General features: G+C 32.7%; 1 protein-coding gene, 1 long non-coding RNA gene and 1 pseudogene across 2 annotated transcripts in view; 2 read left to right on the forward strand and 1 right to left on the reverse strand.

Annotated features, from left to right (window-relative positions):
* Positions 1–20,942, forward strand: part of LOC143243412 (uncharacterized) — a 53,153-nt gene that overhangs the window by 15,190 nt on the left and 17,021 nt on the right. The gene's annotated exons all lie outside the window — the stretch shown is intronic.
* LOC143243228 (adult-specific rigid cuticular protein 15.5-like) lies at positions 782–1,696 on the reverse strand (annotated as a pseudogene).
* LOC143243413 (uncharacterized) overlaps positions 1,047–20,942 on the forward strand; it is a 140,576-nt gene continuing 120,680 nt past the window's right edge. The window contains exons 1-2 of the long non-coding RNA XR_013024487.1: positions 1,047–2,337; positions 17,671–17,752. This is a non-coding gene — a long non-coding RNA (uncharacterized LOC143243413). The remainder of the gene's footprint in view (positions 2,338–17,670; positions 17,753–20,942) is intronic.

Raw genomic sequence — 20,942 nt, forward strand, 5'->3', positions numbered from 1 at the left:
AGTTATACTAATATTTCCATTCAGGTAGTTCGCTGAACATTGTTCAAATATTGTCTTAATGTATACGGGTTCTTTTCTGAAGAGCTAGGACTGAGAAACTTATTTTTAAAATTTTATTCTGTGTTGGTACGAAACACACAGCTAATGTCATGTTTAATGTGCTGATGAACAAGAAAGAGAAAAAAACAAAAGTTTTATCTTTATAAAAAAATAAATAAATATTAACGTTAACGTGCAATAAGTTGTATTAAATCGAGTCATTAGGTGTAATTATTCAGCTGGTTCACAGCTCGACTTTCAATGGCACTTTTATTCTCGAAAATGCTATGTTGAAAAACACGCGAAAAGTATTTGATACTAGTTCTTCTGTACCAACCAAATAAGATGTATTACATAAATACAAACTATACAGGCAGTTGTGAGTACATACAAAAATTCCCCTCGGTGGACAGAACGATACAGTTCTGTCTCACACGCTATCATTTTCAGCATACTGCAATAAGTTAAGACTTTGTGTAAATAAAGATAAGATACTAATACTCGGAAGAATTCGGGTTTAGGTAGTCGAGAATTTGAAGCTCAGAATGTTAGTAGCCGAAACAGAATATTCTTTAAGATAATTCATATGTGTGTACATTGATACATCTTAATGAAAGGACTAAAATACATATGTGCATTTAATGATACTTCAAGAATCCAGTTCCATACACAGGAGCCCTATGGATACCAGCGGCGTGAACAGGATTTCCATATGCATAGGCAGTCGTAACATGAGCCTTCACTACAGTAGGTCCGTAGCGACAACACCTGGTTGGCTGGAGGCCACAACGGCTTCAGCAGGAGCACTAGCGGCGGTTCCTGGTTCGTTGGTCTTAACCGCAGCACAGAAACCAGCACCATCAACAACGTACTCAACTCTGCGGTAACGACCGTCGATGTCAGTCAGACTGTAGGCTCCAAGTTTGTTTCCGTATCCGTCTCCAGCCTCCCAACGGCCATTGGTGGCCCCAGTGGGTCAACAATGTCGTAGTTGAAGGCGTAGTTACCAAAGTCCTGTAATATTTTAAATTGTGTTTAAAAAATTTAGAAGCAATCGATAAACATTTGCCTTCATTCATTTTCATTCGAATCGAGTTAACTCAATTAGCTATCCTAAAATTTCATGTGTGCTTATACTAAACATTGGTGGGTGAATATGTTATGTAATTCAACTTATTACCTTTAGCTGAATTTCATTCGTTAAATATATTGCTATTACTCTTTATGGCAAAAAATACGTCACTTTATAGGATAAAATATTATTTATATCATGGCGGCGAGAACTGACACTAGAACCACCTGCTAAACCATAGTACAGACCAGTGATGTCGAGAAACCCACTTTAATGAAAACCCAGTGGGAAACATTTGAAGCTGTTAGAATGCCAAATGAAAAAGACAATATAAAATACCTTTTACAAAAACTGTAAAACTTGAAAGTTCATTAACATCATGTGGTTCACTTCATGATGCTTCACCACAGGTCTCTGTTCCCCAACTTCAGATTTCTCACTTGGATAAGCATGCCCCAATAGAAATGCAAACTCAACCCAAAATGAAGTGTTGCTAACTACATTTAATTCTGTATCCACAACTCGCACACTACCACAATTAACATACCAAGATGCAGGTTTTGGACCAAGTACTAGCTCTTTCATAAATAAGTCAAAATTCAAGTTAGAGGATGCAGCAACACCTGATAAAACTCAACTGAGCAGAAGAATTGCTGATCCTTTAGAAGATGGTTTTACACTTTGCTGCAGTGTGTTTTGTGTGTGGAGAATGTTCTTCAGCAACTCGAACCTATTCACTATGGGCACATCCAAACCAAGAAGAAACAGCTTTCTTCCCATTTCTGTTCAAGCATATGCCTCCTAATAAAAGTGAGCCTCTTAAAGAAGATAGCAGCTGTTTTGTGTGTACTTTTTGTTACCACTCGTTGACAGCTCAGTGGATTGCTTATGAAACTTCACCTTATCCTGAAGATAGCAACCCCTGGCAACGTCAGTGCACGATACTTACCATTACGTGTGTTTATATGTGGAATCACTACTTACAGGAAGAGCACACGCTCCATATCTGTGGAAGATTTCCCTTTTCTCATCGAGCATTCCAGACCAGCTGGTTTTCTAGCAATAAACAGAGGGGGAAAGTGTTATCACCTGTCTGACATGCTTTGAGTCTTTAATGTTCCAGTGGAAAGACTTTGAACGCATGAAGGTCCCTGTTGAGCTTCGGAAGTAAAATTGGATTGTTCTTCCCACCCGATGATGATATCTTCCAAGCTAATCAAGAGACAGTAAGTTTTTCTGTATTAAAGATTAGAATATAATGTAGATTTAAGTGTTTTTACCAGACTGATTTTGGTGTAGATGTGGATGACCATAGTTGAATAGCCTTTTGTTAATATTAGTAAGAATAAGTTAATGGAATGTTGTTTGGTTCATTGATGATATCCAGCAGTCACTAAAGCAACAAAATCTTTTTTTAGAAGCAAGGTTTAACTGGAAAAGGCTGGAATGAAGTGGAGATGTTTCTTCAACAGTGTTTGCCTGCTGATTTGAAGATAATCTTTTTGAACTATTATCATATGTCATCACAGTGCTTGACCTATGCTAATAAGTTCAAAATGTTACCTATAACTTAAAAGGCAAATATAGCTCATAGAAATGATAAATCCAGCCAACTGAAATGTCAAATTTTATGTTAATAATTAAGTTCCAATCAGAGAAAGTTACTGACTTTGAGCTAAACAAAAAGTTATTCTGGTAAGGATATAGCTTAAATGCTTAAAACAACCAAAACTAATTGCACATACCTGCTATTAAGCAAACCATTTCCAAATTTATTACTCTAACATAAAAAAAAGTCATTTTTGCAGCATGATCTGCTGCTAGGCTTTAATAGCTTGAACCTGTTACTATGTAAATTAAAGCTTATACCTACAGTCGTTTCATTCCATCTTTAAACAGATTACCATAACATCATTAAACCTATAATAATTTTAATTACATAAATCATGCTCTACATATATCTAATCCTCCTATGTCCTTGTGGAAACAAGTCCACAATTTGGAGTCTTTTTTTTTTTTTTGATAGGTTTTTTCCTCCCTTTTCTTAGAAGACCAAAGTTTTAAGTGAAGTGTCAACAGAGCTTTAACCCTTTTGCTGTTAAATTTATAACTACTGCTCATTTTGTTTGTTTTTATGCCACTTCACAAGGAAATTACAGAGATTTGGATCTTGTATCACTGGGTTCCTAGGACACCAAATTTTACCATTATGGCTTTTTTTATTTTTTATATTGTGTATTCTGCTGCTGAAAATTAGATTTGTAAGAAGATGTGCAAATTCTTGGAAATTCAGAACTGCAGGTATTTGGCATGTACCAGTCAATGAAAAATGTGTATCAGATCAAAACTATATATATTTAATTCACAAATCATTAGTAATTCTCATGGTAACAAACATTTAAGTTAATGCAAAACTATTATTACTTTTACCTACAGTTTGATTTTAAACTCTAGGAAGGATATACAAGTTGATAAGAAATACAAAAGTTTTAAACTGTTAACTATGCACATTAAATGTCACTTTAGTTACATGGTAGAAATAAGGTAAACTTCTTTTATTAGTTTCTTAGGTTCACATGAAAACTTGGATGCAAAATATGGTATAATTTATTCCCAACAACATATATCTGCCAACAGAATTATAATAATTGTACTTGCTGTTAAAATTACATTCTAGTTTTTTGTGGAATGCAGAAAGAATGTGTAGATTTTTTATTTTGGTCCTTGGGCAGGTGTTTTGTTTTTCTTCAAATTATAAACTCCTTCATTAAGGCATATCTCTAGAAATCATATCTGGCATTAGCACACAGGTAAGAAACTTATCTTTGGAAGAATAAAGCTAAATATTTTAGGGTGATTAAATTGTTTGTTTGTATGTACAGTACTCTACAATTTGTAAATTATGTTTACATGCATACTACAATATAAGATAATATAATAGTATGAATACATGGGCATTGTTATTATTACTGATTAAAATTTTTACAAGAACAGTATCTTTTATTTTTATTGTAATTATCCAGAACAAGTATCATTTATATATTGGAAACACCAAAAAGCAGTACATAATTGTGGTAATTTTCAAGAACTAACTTTTTCCTCTTGTAATTATCAAAACCAGTACCTTTCTTTCTGTTTGAGATATCAAAAACTAGTGCATAACCTTCTGTTGGAACTGTCAAGATCCTTTCTTTCTTTTAGAGTTATTTGAAAGTGGTGAAAGGCATTTTCTCATGAGTAAGCCAGATCAGAAACCCTCAGATCATATTAAAACTCTGAAGTTCTATCTACAGAGCTATACGTACAGGAGTTTTTTAGCCCAAGCCGATAACTCTATACCTTACTTATTATACCATATTTAAATACTAATGTAAAGCTACTTTGTGTTCAATAATCATGATAAATTAATCACCACTCTACTTCCCTTTTCATGATATATCAAAAAGGAAGATATCTTCATGTTTGGAGGTGACATTTGCAACATTTTAAATTACCAAGTATTTTTGTGTACAGATTTTAAATGCTCTAAGTAAGACTGCATGCTTGTGGGGATTGATTTGGTTGAGGGTGGTTATATTTCAAACACTAACCATCTTTATGGACACAACCTTTTTCTTTTTTCCTGTGTAAATTAATTTATTTTATTAATGTTAAGCTGTACAGAAAAGTTTACAGTGGTAGCCTGGTGACTATATAGTTGTTGCAATATATTATGTGGAGATGTTTTATTTCTTTAACATTCCTGTGTTAATACAAATTATAACTCAACATTTTTAATAAGCAGTCTTTGAAAAGTACAGTTGGCTAGTGGAATGTCTCTTCTGCTGGTAGATTTCTCTAGCACTAGCTCAGCTAACCACTTCCTGGAAAAGTTAAAATAAACCCCTGCTTAAAAGTTAAACATTTAAAGAAAACAGGAAAGAGTATGGTCAAGACAGATGTTTTTTGTTTTTGTTAAAAAGACAATTGGTTTATGGAATGAGTTGCTATGAGTAGTAGTATTTGTTAGCACTTTACATATAAATACATATAATTTAAGGGCAACATATGACTTGTTGGTTCATCTCGGCCATCAGATCCACTAAACTCTAAGATAAAAGTAACACACTCAAAGCTCGTCTTTATCACTTTTCAAACCTTCCCTTAAACACCTGTAAATTAACTGCATTTACATCTGAAGGCAACTCCCTTTTAAAGGCCAACAACCCTGTTAGAAGAATAAAACTATTAGCTGAACATCACTCCTATTTTGCCAAAGTATGTTTTAAATTCCCTGGTCTCACCATTTTAATCATCAAATATGGAAAAAGATGATGCATCAACACTTCTGTTTACAATCTTGAACACTCGAATCAGATCTCCTCTAAATTCTTTCCTCAAAAAAAAACTTTCAGTGATTTTAACCTGTCCTCATTGGACAACAGTTTCATCAAGGTATCATCATACTAGTCCTTCTTTGAACCTTTTCCAGTAATTCAGTGTTCTCTCTATATTAAGGAACTTTAAACTAAACATTACTCCAGATGTGATCTCACTTATGACCTGCACAATGGCATTATAACCTCTTTTGGCATGTATTCAATATTTCTGTAGGTAAAGCATGATATCCTATTTTCCGTATCACTAGCGACAGTATACTACTTGGATTGCTTGAGAGACTGGTCAATCTAAACATCAAGATCTTTTCTGCTGCAACACAGTTGAGGCTATTTCTATCAAAATTATATATACTGATAATTCAGATTGTCAAAGCTCAAATACATTCCCTTGCATTTATTATATTTAAAAGCCACCTGCCTTCTATTCACTCAACTTATCAAATAAACCAAATCATTTTCTAAAGCAACAACATATTCTTCTTATAGCCAGCAGCACACCTTATTGAAGCTAAACACCACTTTGATCAGTATTCTTCTTATAACCAGTAGCACACCTTATTGAAGCTAAACATCACTTTGATCAAGGAAAAAAAAATTAAAAAAAGCAAATTCTTGCATATCTTTGAAGAAAAGTAAAAAATATTAATAGCCTGGAAGTTTTAGAAATATATATAGAAGTATCAAAACAACTCCAGAAAAGTTATAAATGACCGAACCAACTTAAGCTCCTCACCACTTGTTTCAAGGTGAATTTGAAGGCTATTTCCTGTTCTTTGGTTAAAATATATAAACCTGTTTACAAACCTTTTCAGTCTAAACCTGATGGTGAAACCATGGTCATTAATGAATAGAGTACTTGTGAAACATAGTTTTTTTCTCCTCCATTCTTTAAGGCAGGGGCCCAGCATGCCAGGTGGTTAAAACACTTGACTCGTAATCTGAGGGTCATGGGTTTGAATCCACGTCACACCAAACATGCTCGCCCTTTCAGCCATGGGGCATTATAAGTAACAGTCAATCTCACTATTTGTTGATAAAAGAGTAGTCTAAGAATTGGCAGTGGGTGGTGATGACTAGTTGCCTTTCCTCTAGTCTTATACTGCAAAATTAGGGATGGGTAGCACAAATAGCCCTTATGTAGCTTTGTGTGAAATTCAAAACAAACCTTTAAGGCCGTATATTCCTTAATAAACCATGCTGATTTTCTTCAACAAAATTGTAAACTCTATTAAATGACTTTGCAAGTAATCTCTTATCAAATTTGAAACAAATGTTCCTACTACTGATATAAGAATAATAGGTCTTTAATTACAAGGACAGTATTCACTTCTTTTGAAAAGAGGAGTAATATTAGCTAACTTCTAATCTTTTGACACCTGCCTACTTTATGAGGAGTTAGAAAATAAAATAGTTCCACATGGTTTGCATAACCAATCCTTAAGCTCCTTCAACACCCTTAGGCAAATATTATTTGGCTCAGGTGATTTATTCTTTAAACTTCTCAATTTGTTGTGTTTTATTTTTCACAACCTCAGAATTAATGTGATCATCTTGTTCATTTTTGTTTTCATCTAAAAGTTGTTCAGGACAAGGAACACTGCTTAAATCTTCATCAATGAAATTTAAAGAAAAAATAGAATCCAGGAACATAGCCATCCCATAACCATCGTTATCTTTCTGGTATTAGCCCTATTCTTATTTTGACATTTTGTTTATCTTTAATGTATTTAAAGAAATCTATGCTATTAATTTTCAAGTTTTCACCCAACCTTTCTTTCCATAGTTTTTTTATTAACTTTCCATTTGACAACAACTCTCTTGATCTTTTTTTAATTCTCTGAATCTCCCATTGTTCCATTAAATTTAAGTTTCTTATTTTATCTTTTATAAAATTTACAAGTCATTCTGATTTGTTGATTTTAGCTCCATTTTTTTATGAGAACATTCATATATTGAATATTTAATAATTTTTTTAATTATTAAATTAGCATCTCCAATTAATTTATTTTTCCCCTATTCATAGCAGACAACTTTTGTCTAATCCCTTCAGAGTGTTTGAGAGAGCAGTTGATGCCCAATAGTGTGTAAGGCTTTGAAGGGTCAAGTGGTCTGTTTTTGTTTGTACATTATGTACTTAAACATACTGGATTTTATGTCATGAAGGGACCTTTAACACCAAAAATAGCAATGTGCATCAGAACTGCCATTCCTGTTACTACTGAAAAACTAAGATTAATAGGCACAAACAAATATTTTCATTTCTCAACCAGATATTATTTTGCAGAATAATAGTATTAATTTGAATTTAAATAGTCATTCTGGTAGTACAGGAATCATGATGTACAAGACATCTGTGAAAGTTGAGCTGCTTTACTAGTCCAGTCAACAAATAGCTAGAGATTAGCAGTACTTAAGTTATAAGGGGAATTTCTCTTGTAAGCTAAAAGAATAAATGTGAAAATGTGTGATGATGAGAAACCCACTTGAAATAAAAATGTATCTCAGGATGGCTGGTATGGGTATTAACACTTTAAAATAAAGTACAGAACGGCATTTTTGTTAACCTAAAGATGACCTAGGAAAATTGAAACATTGTTCTGTACTTTATTTTAATTACAGTTTTAATATCCATATCAGCTGTCTTGAGAATACTGTTTTCTGTGTTTACTATTAATTTTTGTGTTGTGTAATAATTTCCAGTAACACTTTGTTTTTACAGTTTATTGTAAATGTTTGATAGTCATCAGTTTCCAATAACAGTTTTGTATGATAATAACTAATTTTCCATTAGTATGTTTTCCTGGTGTAATATATTAAAATTTATCAGTCATAAGCACAATCTAAGTCATGCAGCCATTTTATAGAATAGGAATGGAAAAACAGTTGATTAATTCAGCAACCTACTGCTATGTAACATTTCTTTTGTGCTACACTTGGGCAAAATTCATGGTATGGTAAATATAAAAAACAACAACTTGCAGATGTTTATGTACCTAAACAATCAAGGCACACCATTTTCCAATTTATTTGAAATTGTCAGTTCTGAGAGAAATTTATGTTTGGACTGTCTAGCTTTTGAGTTAGCTCAGTCATTGAAATAATTTATTGTTTGCGTTTTTATCTGAAATAAGAAATGAAACAAGAATAATGAGGAGTCTGTAACATCATATGTTGAGAAACCTTTGTTACCATTATACTATAGATCAGATTCCATTTTCGAAGGTAATTTTCCATATAAACCTTAATAAAAGATTCTCTTTCTCTTTGTTTTTCTTATGTCAACTTAATCAGAAATTTTTCTGATCTTTTTAAAACCTCTTTCTCTTGTAGCTGAAATTTAAATAATGTGTATTTGAAGTATCAGGAATGTCTACAATATCCACAATGTTGAAAAACTTTCACTTCCTATTAATGTTCTCTATTAATCTTTAATAGCTTTTAAACTTTACGTCTACATGTAATGTATATGCAAAATACTAGACAATTAAACATCTAGGTAAAACACCCCCTTGTTCCAAATAAAAGTTAAAATCTCTGTTTTTTGTTATTAATTTACTCAAAAAGATAAACATTTTTAAAATTTATTTATAAAAAACTATTCATTGTGCACAGTGCTAAAACGTTGTTAATAGTGATTAGCTACCTTTTGAAATATCACATTGAGGTATTTGTAAATGTATAGTATTAAGGCATTTATATATGTAGAATAGATTTCAGTTCTGCGTGCGTTATAAAAGTTAAATTCTTGTGTTTGTAAATCAGTCATTCACAAAATACAAAAATGAACTGATTTTTCGTTGAAAAGTTATTCCATTATGAAAGATATAGTTTAATTTTGAGACATTTTCGTGTTTGTATTTACAAAAAAAAAGTTTGAATATAATGTCGTTTCATAAATTGATATCCTGTAATAAACTGTTATTTTGTGTAACGAATAGTGAATTGAAAGTATTTAATATACTAGTTTTGAAATGTGTGTTTATCGGATAAAAAGGTTATTGCACGTGACCGTGGAAGTGTCCCACATGGTCGATGTTTGAAAATATTCCATGACGTCATTTAGGAATTGCGAATTTTCCGTGAGCTGTACTATGTTGTGAGGTAGAAATAATTTAAATATATTGTAGATAGTGAAAATATATTTAAAAAAGCCCTGAAACAAAGTAAAGCAATGTACAATATAGCAATAGAAAAATATCACGAGTGGGTAAATGCTGAAATTACATATGCATTGCGTATACAGTTAATTTTCACTTGGGAGCAAAGAACTTTATTTAATCTATAGTACCCTGTGATGAAAGCATGCATGCGACTTTATGATAGGCACTACATGATGTATCCACGTGTCGACAGTACATATATTTATTTATTCAGACTTAATTTTTTTGCTGAGCATACTGTTGTATTGTATCGTGGCTATATATTTTTTCATGGAAATATTTAGGTAGTAAATAATTATCTTAAGACGTAAGGTCATTAAAATGTCTTAGTTGAAGTCGTTCGTTTATTCATTGTGTATATATACTGTTATGCGTGTTCAAAATACTTTATTAATTTGGTGAAATGCCACGCGTTATCATTATTTCATGTTAATGTTTTGGTATAGTAGACGTAAAAAAACAGCATCGTTAATAAAGTATACATACTAAGTATAGATAACTAAGAAACTCGCGAAGTCTGACTTACTACAATCTTAAAATCACCCTAAAACACACACGTCTAACAGTTTAATCTGTCGCAATGTCACTCGTTTTTGGTTATATTTAACGTTCCAGGTATCTCATGACTGACTTGTGAAACTCAGTCAAAATCGGTTTAATAGTAATATTTTATAGAAAAACATAACGTACACAATGATACGTTTTGTTCAGTTTTGTGTAAAGCTGCCCAAGGGCTATCTATGCTAGCCGCCCCTAATTTAGCAGTGATAAGACTAGAGGGAAAGTAGCTAGTCCGCACAACACCCCAAAAGCTCTTGGCCTACATTTTTTTTTTTTTTTTAATTTTCGACTCGCATGTTAAGAATTAAGAGCGCTAACCACCTGACCATGCCAGATCGTATACAACGGTATGAACAACATGCAAATTGTACAACAGTATGAACAACACACCAAAATAATGAATGGAAAAGCTGAGGTTGTCCTAGTTATTAGCGTGCGCGAACTATTTGTTAGGATTCCTGGTTTACAATCCAATTCTAACGAACATATTCCACATTCTATGATAATGGAGAATACTATCTGACGATCATACAAGAGTCCGATATTTGGCGTTGACGCACAAGTACTAAACGTCCATAACTTGGAGAATTTTGTCCATACTGTGATGATGAATGTTCGTTATTTAAGCATTGACCTTTAAGTCCATCAATTACGAAGGATAAAGACACATGATTTCACGTGTCCACCAATGAGAGTAGTGACCTCGGATAACCTTTCCCTTCTCGTCTTTTGTGTTCTGTGCCCAAGAAATCTGAGAACTCGAGAGATGTACTTGGATATCACAGTTGAAGGAGCACAGAGTGACCTTACAGTTGTAAATCTGAACGCATTATAAATTTAAAATGCAGTGCTCACTTCAGTATAGTAGAGCCTGCTTAACAATATTAGAAGAAAGACTATCGAAAGTGCCCATCACATGGTGCATCTTGAGTTGAATATAAACAAAGAATATATATATAATTTATGTAATTTAAAAGAAGATCATGTCTCTTGACCGTCAATCTGTACGAGTTCGATGTGACAGAAGGTGCACGTGCAACAGGGCTTGTCACACACAGCATGTCTCCCTTCTCTCTCCCTAATCATAAGTGTTAATCACCACATTTCACTTGTGTTAAATAGTTTACGGTTGATTAAAGATCGACTTGTGTAAATAACAAAACACATCGATAAACACGTAAAAATAATTGATATATTGATCAACATCGTATAAATATCATATGACGTATTGATAAACGCTATTGTATGAAAATACGTAAAGTATTAATAAATACTTGTATGAGTAGTAAAAATAAATAAACAATTTTAAAAGAAATTAGGAACCATTGGGTATTTTGGATGGCATTATGATCCATATAGTTAAATGAAGCAGTCTAAATCACGATACCATCCAAAGTATAGACTGAAAATCGTTTTAAAATATATCCAAGTCGTATCACTTTACTTATTACTGTACTTTTTATTATGACACTTAATTTGTTTTGAATAGTTTTTACAGAAATTTTAACAATAACCAATGATACCTATTTTCCGTTAAAGTTTTAATTTTTTCCCTATATATTTCAGTTTTTTATGTCTATGCAATGAACACGATACATATAAACTTTCAGAATAGCCATATCCACGATAGCTATAACTTTTACAATAATTAAAAATCACAATCAGAACTACATAAAATTTAATACTTACTTTGATCAGTAGATAAGTGTATAAAACTGTCACAGTAGGGATTGAGGTTTATAAATTTTGATTATTATTTCCTTACTTTTGTAGCACGATCTCTACTGAATCTTAATATATATATATTTATAATATTCTTGCTTGCTTTCTTTTCATGTTCCAGGTGGGTTAAGGCGTTCGACTCGTATTCCGAGAGACGCGTGTTCGAATCCCTGTTGCGCTAAACATGCTCCCCCTTTCCCCCATGGGGGTGTATAATGTGATGGTCAATCCCATTATTTGTTCGTAAAAGAGTAGCCCAAGAGGTGAGTGTGGGTGGTGATGACTAGCTGCCTTCCCTCTAATCTTACACTGCTAAATTAGGGACGGCTAGTTTAGATAGCCCTCATGTAGCTTTGCGCAAATTAAAAAAAAAATAAAATCTTTTTTATGTTATTCTTATATAAAGTATATACTTTACCTATAGAAATTGTATTTATCCACCAGTTTGTAGCGCCATCTGTTGGTTTAAATCGGGTTGAAAAGATATTTATGTATGTCTATGATATGTTTACTATTAATAAAAACTCTGTATATATTTATAGGTATATTAAAAGTAGATACCCTCAGACCAGTCAAGTAAGCTAGATAAATCTTGTAACAATAGTCCAATCCCTCTGCCCCCAGTGGCTCAGCGGTATGTCTGCGGATTTAAACGCTAAAAACCGGACTTCGATACCCGTGGTAGGCAGAGCACAGGTAGCCCATTGTGTAGCTTTGTGCTTAATTCAAAACAAGAACAAAAACAACCAAGCCCTGTAGGGGCGAGTTTCGTTGACATGATCGGGTAGGAAGTAGACGAAACATTGATGTACCGTAAACCTTAGCGACCTTTTATCTTATTATTAGTATATATATATGACAGGTTTTCACTTAGGAATTCAATAGGATGGTTTTCGGCGCATGAATTATTTGAAAACCTTGTCAGTCCCTTCTATTACTGTACTTAATAATAAATAAATGTACTGCAAAACTCTTAAAAAAATAAATATTGTTAAACACTTTCATGAATCATCTTACTATAACGGTAGTAGCGCGTATATCAGTATCTATGTATATAACCAAAACTCATGCGCTATATATTGAACCACACCACAAACAAAATTCATACATTTGAAACTTTGGGTATTCAGAACTTAGACAATTAGAAAAATAACTGTAGTATGTGTAACAACCATTTCTGTATAATATAACACAGTTTTAAATAAAAAGTACTCGCTTTACTATGAAAACAGGAATGGAATGGACAGGTGGTTAAGGCACTAGACTCATAATCTGAAGGTTACGGGTTCGGATCCCCGTCACACCAACCGTGCTTGCTATTTCAGCCGTGAGGTCGTTATAACGTTACCGTCAATCTCACTATTCGTTGGTAAAAGAGTAGTCCAAGAGTTGGCGGTGGGTAGTGATGGCTACTGCCTTCCCTTTAGTCTTACACTGCTAAATTAGGGATAATTAACGCACATAGCTCTCGTGTAGTTTTGCTCTAAATTAAAAAATAAACGCAACTTTTCTCGGACTGCACGTGAATATTTGACTATATGTTTATTGATACAATTTTAAATGTAGTACTGAGACTTCATAGTTCGTATAAAATATCTTTCACTAAACGGTATCACTTTTCATATATAAGAGCATTACAGTTTATATTAGTAAAATATATAAAAATATTAAGTTTTGTACATTGAATCTTTTTAATGAAGTTACGTATCACTAAAGAAACAATCCGAAAACGACTCTTCCCTTGTATAACTTTTTTGCTTTTATGTTAAGTGGTCTTTGGTTTGAATTGCCTCGAAGTGCGGCGCTGCATATTGTATTAAAAGAAATATATATATTTGGTAACATATTTTCTTCCCTTTATATATATTTTGCATAAGTATCATGGTAGCTAAGGTTTATCTAAGCAGTCTCGCGTTATAAAGCACGTGATGGTATTTTACTTTAACGTGTTGTTGTAAAACAAGTTTTTCTTAGAATTTGTTTGTTTGTGTTTTGAATTTCGCGCAAAGCTACACAAGGTTATCTACGCTAGCCGTCCCTAATTTAGCAGTGTAAGACTACAGGCAAAGCAGCTGGTCATCACAACACAAACCACCGCCAATTTTGACCCTCACATTATAACGCCCCACGTCTGAAAGGACGATCATATTTGGTGTAACGGGATTCAAACCTCGACCCTCGGATTACGGGTCGAGTGCCTTACTCACCTGGCCATGTCGGGTCAGTTTTCTTAGAAGGCTGTATTGTTGCAAAGTTGTTAAGAGATCGAAAAATTACAATAGCCTAAGCAGCTGCCACGTAAAAGCTGGTTTGCTGTATAATATCTATATAAATGTAATAGTACTGTGCTATATGTCCATATACTTACTTCGCAGGGTGTTGATGGATCTTCAAAATTAATATGGAGGCTTATTAGGTCCATACGGAGGAATAAGTTTTCAGTTTTGCGGTTTTTACCACTACTTCGTCCTCTGTAGATGGATCTTTACCAATTTTGGTAAAAGGGTTCCTTGGGTCTATGGGAAGATATTTATAAACTTCCAGTTTTGCGGTTTTTGTAAGGCTTTTTTTGCGTTTTTTACCACTACCTCGCCCCCTGTTTACGAATATTTACTAAGTCTGGCAAGAAGGCTTGTTAGGTTCATACAGAAATACAATGTAATATGCAGTATCACCTTTTATGTTTTGCAGTTTTTATGGGCGTTTTTGCAGTTTTTACAATCGCATTTTAGGAAAACAACTTTGCATGTTGCAATATAACTTTTCATTTATCATGAATTTACATAATTTCTACCCAGAAAGGGGTACTTTAGCGAGGCTAATAATAAATTAAGCACAATGTCATAATATTGGTCACACACCTAAACCATTTTGGACTACTATATAATGAATTATACAGACCTCAAGTTTTATATAACTCGAGCTTTGTGTATAAGGAGTGGTTTAGTTTTAATTTTCTGAATGCTCAGAGAGATATTTCAATATTGTATTTACTTAGTGACAAAGGAAAAGACTACCACCAAATCACCACAGTTTAACTTCTATAATAAATAGTAGGCTTATCACAAAATAACGTTGAATTTCATATGTAGACGCCTTTTCGACACCCGCAGAAGCGAAGGAAACTTATTTGAAACGATTTTAATTCAGCTCTTAAAAAGTTACAAATTTAATTCTTTATATGTGGAGTCAAAAGGGGTTTGGCGTTTTCGGTACTGGATCCAAGGATTTACATGATAATTAGCACAAGTATTAGGGAGGAAAAAACTATTACTAAATGTAAGAGCTATGTAGGGCTGCCTGGTGAACTTGAAAAATGTGATCAAAGAAGATAGGGTGAGAATGGACTCATCACTTGATCCGCTTAGTATTTATATTGCAGACTCGGCAGTCTTGGCTTTACATGGAAAATAAAATCCTTATATTACTGGCTTCTCCGTTTCACCTATCGAAAGCTTAGTGTTTTAATTTTTGTCATCATTATACTTTCCCTATAGTTAATTTAAGAACACTATTTCTATTTTTTAATACAGTAACATTTCCAATTTCCAAGTCTTGATTCTGTTTCTTTTATAGTGAGGTCGTCAGTAATATAGGAATTTTATCCTCCATGCTAAGTAGAGACAGCCTTATTATTTAGCAATACAGTATACCCTCACCTGTTCGCGGCCCCGCATATTCGCGGGTTAGGCTCTTAACCCTATCGCATCGTATGCCGTTATACCGGGCTAGCGTCGTAACGTCATAAAAACGAATGCTCGGTAAACCGGGTTTTTGTAGGTCATAGAGACTAAAAGCGCTTTTCGAGGGTATGTCTGTATTTACTCTCTCAAGCAGTTTTATCGATTGACGTCTTTATCGAACAATTATTACTGAACTGTACTGTATTATTATTACCTGAACTGTGCGTACTGTATTTATCTGTCTAAGTTTGCCTTTAAATTTGTTCCACTTTCTGTCAATTCTAATACATGTGTTGTACGCATAGAAAATGACTTTACGGTACAGTAATACAGTATGGGTAACTATACTATGCGGTGTTACTGTCCTCCTGTACTTACGTTTCTTTTTGATTAAAATATTGTTGCAGTACAAAATTAAAATGTGTTTACATTATCATTACTACATTAGTGAAATACATGACTGCATGCAGTATTACTACATTATTACTGTATTAATGAGTAAGAGTGTCTTTAGAAAGTGTCTGGGAAGCATTTAGTACCGTATATAATCTCATACATAGAAGTTTTAAAACTGCATCCAATATTCGCGGTTTTTCGCTATTCGCGGGGGGGTAAAGAACGTAACCCCCACGAATAGCGAGGGAATACTGTAAATGTTTTTCCTAACACGTGTTTACTTTTTATAAGATGGTATACATTGGTTACTTGCATTCTTAAGCTTTATAAATTTTGCATAGAATAATACTAAAACAGCCAGTTAAAGATCGTGAAAACTATTTTTCTCTATCGGATGATGATTAAATTATAGTTTCTTTTAGAAGTAGTTAAGCGCTAGGCCTTATAAAGAAAGATGATAATGCTACGAAAACAAGAAATCTCATTTATGGCTGTTCGTTGGTTTCCAACTCTGGGATGATCTGGATAGCTGAAAAGCGGCATGTACACCGAAGATAGAGCCACTGTATCAGTGATTTCCAACCTTTTTATACCCCACACCCTAAAAAATTTTAATATGTTGTCGCACCTCTCACAGTAATTATTTATTTAAGAATGAAGGTGAAGATGGCCAAAACAAATGTTATCTCTCACCCCTGGAACGCTATCTCACACCCCTGGTTGGGAACCACTGCACTATACCATGTGGCTCTTCGTGCTTAACTTCTGATGACCTATAGAGAAATAATCTAGATTTCTTGTATTGCTTTAATACGGGCTTTATCTCCATTTCTACATAGTGTTAGTACACTTAGACGCTTAAGGGACTGCGCAAATTGAGTCCCCCTCCCCAGTGACAGAGGTGTGTCTGCAGACCCATATCGCTTCAAACCGGGTTTCGGTACCCGTGGTGGGCAAAGTAGAGATAGTCAATTGTGAAGCTTTGTGCTTTTTTTTGAGACAAACAAACAAATTATCTGCGTTTAGGTTTTCGTTGGGTTTGTATAGAGGGATCTCTGGTTGTACTGCATGTATTTGCTTGCAGATTGAGTGTACTGTAACTGATAGTGCCAAGGAAGGAATACAGAGTTTTCTGTTGAATTATCTCGTATTTTCTATGAATAATGGTTGCTGCACTTAATTATATTTGAGCCCGTTTTTAGGGTAGGAGCAAATAACACTTGGCCTGTAGTACAGATCAGGAGTTTTTAAACTGGTCAATGAAACTCTCTCGAAGTCCATCTTAGTTATATGACGAGTTCCTCTTGTCAGTGGGTAATAACTTATATAAAACTTCTTGTTTATTGTTTGTAAATCCTTTATCAACTTCCACTAGACGTAGTGAATATAAATTTGTTTAATATGGTTTGTCTGTTATGCTGGTTTCCACAGATTAGTTTCAAATTTGATTTTTATTTGAACAGAGGGTTGAATTTACTGTTACCCTTTTCAAACAGTTTGGGAATTTCGGTTGTAACTTCAGTTCTTTGAAAAATAATTGAGATATTAAATCCCATCTTCGTTATACATGTTTTGAAAGTTAAAATAGAGATTATAATATGTTTTTTTCGAACTTGTGGAATTCGTTTTGCAAACTTCTCCTTTTTGTATTTTTTAAGGCCAGTTTACGTAGTGTGGCGTCATCTAGCGAGGAAGATACTAAAATTATTGACAACGTCGAAGATACCTCGGCCACTGAAGGTTAGTTTTGTTTTTTCACGTACGTATTTTAAAGTTATGAATAAAATACCAAAATAACGCTGTGGCTAAGTTTTATAATATAATTTAAATAGCAAGTTCTATAATTGAGTATTTACTCTAATGCTTTAATTCAACTGTTTGAACTTTTGCTTTATATGTTAGTTACTTATACCGTGTGAAGACTTGAAGCCTTTAGTTAAAGAGAATAAAGTATTAAAAACATATAGTTTCTATACTGTTTTATTTAAAAATCGATATTTTAATTTATAGTAATCATAATATAGCTTTTCTACTAATTGATAAAAGATGGCGCCATAGAGTATTAAGCGTGTGTTTTCTTTGTACTATTGTCAGCATTTTAATCTGAAGTAAGTGTGCATCTTAATTTGTTTTCGTTTGTATTCTGAGCATTTTTAAATAAAATAGTTTCATGTGTTCTTTCACTGCAATGCAGACTGAGGAAAAAAGAAATGAAGCATACCACGTAATTAATATATTTGATTTATAATCATATTTATAAATACCTCAAAACTCGTTCCTTAGAACGCTCAATTATTATTTGATTATATATTATTATATAATGGTTTATGATTAGATTTTAAACTACCTTATTTTTTACTAGTTGAATTAACATTTTATGGGATCTGTATGTACAATAATCAAGAAATAAAATCAACAAATAATGGCTGATGTATATATAACATGTTAGGTAAGGGGTTTCAATTTAGACGTTTGCTGATGTATTATTAGGAAAGGGGTTGTTTCAGTTTAGACACTTAATTGAAGCTTCCCTAGTTTTGAATAAAAGTAAGCTATTTCCAAGACTGATCAGCTATTTTAAAATTTAAAGAAGTTTATAAGAAGTGAAATAATTCAATATTTTAAATACTTTTAATAATATTGTTCTTGTAACTTTAAACAAACATCTGTTTGTATATAGTGTTGTTATTTTATTTGTATTTGCTTTAATGGAGAAAATGTTTTTAAGACCTTTTGAAATAACATGCATCTTTTTAATTTTATCTTCAGAACTGACTCTGTAAAATTTATTAAGATGAAGTTGATATTTTAAAATTAATCTGTACAAAAAATATAGCATAACCTGTCTTTCTAAACACATTCAATTAATCAAACAATAAAACCTGAATTTTCATGTGCCTTTTCTCAAATTTCAATTGTTCATCTACATTTTTAGAATGTTTAAAGATTAACAATACTTCTGCACCTTTAATCTTATGATATAAATAACAAAGTAATTCTTAGGCATTCCATGTGTGATATTATATTTGTTAAATAATAAAGTGCACCTCATATAGATCAATAAACCTGACATAGCGCTGTAACTACATGGAAATTAACTTTGTTCAAATTGCATTGAAATGAAAGTTCTTGTAGGTTATCTGTTGAATTAAAAGTCGTGATTTATTTTATTACTTACTTAATTAAACATCAAAGGAGTAAGACTAGATAATAAACCTCTGTGAAAGAACTCTACTGCAGGAGTTTTCTTTCAGAATATTTCCTTGAGATGGGGTTGACTAATGCATTGTGGGTAATTTGAGGGCTAAAGGTGAAGTATATGTTTAAATATTGTCTTGTAAACCCCTAAGTTAAGTAGTACAGTTTTAAAGGTATATACCTTTCTCAAACCAAATATTATTGTTTAGAAATAAAAAGCAACATATATTTGCCAAAAAATATATATATATATATATAAAATGTAGGTGGAAAGTTGAGTTTAGGGGAAAGTATTCCCCCAACACTTCAGGAAGAAATAAAATCCTGGTATTATATTACTCCTGATGGTTTATTTAATTTCATAATGAACAATTATGATTATTTGATAGTGTTTTATCCATGTAAAATGAAGTAAAAGAAATATGAACAAAGTTTTGACAAGAATTTTCACCTCTTTTCAACATTCAAATGATATTAAAACCACCCATCTTGTGAATAATTTGACTGATTATATATGAACATTTAGTTCATAGGTTGTAAGTTACTTGTTTACTCAGAATAAATTTTTGCTAAATAAAGAGTTTCTTATGCAAAACATAAAGATCTTTATTAGTTTCTTTAAAAGTTCTGTGCAAAACTTTTAAAAGATATTTTATGCTATGACTTGTAATGTTTTGAAGTATTTCAACTGTTTTATTAGGATAATTATGATTGTGAAAAAGGTTTTTTTTACTTCAAGTAGAAAATGTTTAAGGTAATTTAACCACTATATGTTAATAGCCTTTAGAATTGAATGTAAAACTCTTAACAAAAAGCACAAATTCTTAGTTTGTTTTCTGTTTTGAGAAATATTGAAATGTAGCTGTGAGGAATGCCTACAAGGTTTCTCTGAGTTCTATATTTTAAAACATCCATTCATGTGTTAAGAAAACCAAGTAAAACCAACTGTTTTTGAGGATGTTTTGTGATCGTCACTTAGAGGACTCTTCATTACATATACTTTCCTGTCTTTGTTGACATTATTTCTTCAGCCTTGTGTTGGGTTCTGCTTTAGAACATGTATGAATTGTGTACTGTGTTTTCTTTTATAACGTGTGAATTCTGTATTGGTATATTCTTTAGAACACCAGTTGTTAAAAACAAATTCTCTCTGGGTATGTTTTTACTAAGCAAATATTTTCTATGCATTTGAGAAGTGTGTGCTGCTTAGTAGGTGATGCAAATATATGATGTGATAAGAAATGCATTAGTAATTGTCATGCTGTATTTGTGGTTATATTAATTATTCACACACAGTCTTATGTGTATTCATTACTAATCTACTCGCTTTTTGTGTACCACACAAATGTTTTCCAGAACAAAGCTGTTTCTCTTGTACAGTCATTGTGTGTCTTCTTGATACTTAGCATCTGTGTTCTAAAGTTGTATATCCATCCAAATGATGACAGTTACAATACAGATCAAGATGATATTTTGCCTTCTATTTTATCATTCTGTAGTAATGTGAACCAGTATCATCAATGTAAAAACCAAGTTCAGGAATCACTTTGAAGTGGTATGCTGTTTATATGTGAAAATGGTTCACAATCATTTATGACAAGTGAGCTCTTCTGCTATAAGTCTTCCAAACAGTATATTCTGTATATTGAGCTCATTTTTTTTTGGTTTTTTCTTGTTTTTCTTGCTGAATGTTTTCATTATAGCGTAATGTATGTATTATAAAACCCTCTCC

The sequence above is a fragment of the Tachypleus tridentatus genome, unplaced genomic scaffold, assembly GCF_004210375.1.
Source record: "Tachypleus tridentatus isolate NWPU-2018 unplaced genomic scaffold, ASM421037v1 Hic_cluster_2, whole genome shotgun sequence".
Lineage (NCBI taxonomy): Eukaryota > Metazoa > Arthropoda > Merostomata > Xiphosura > Limulidae > Tachypleus > Tachypleus tridentatus.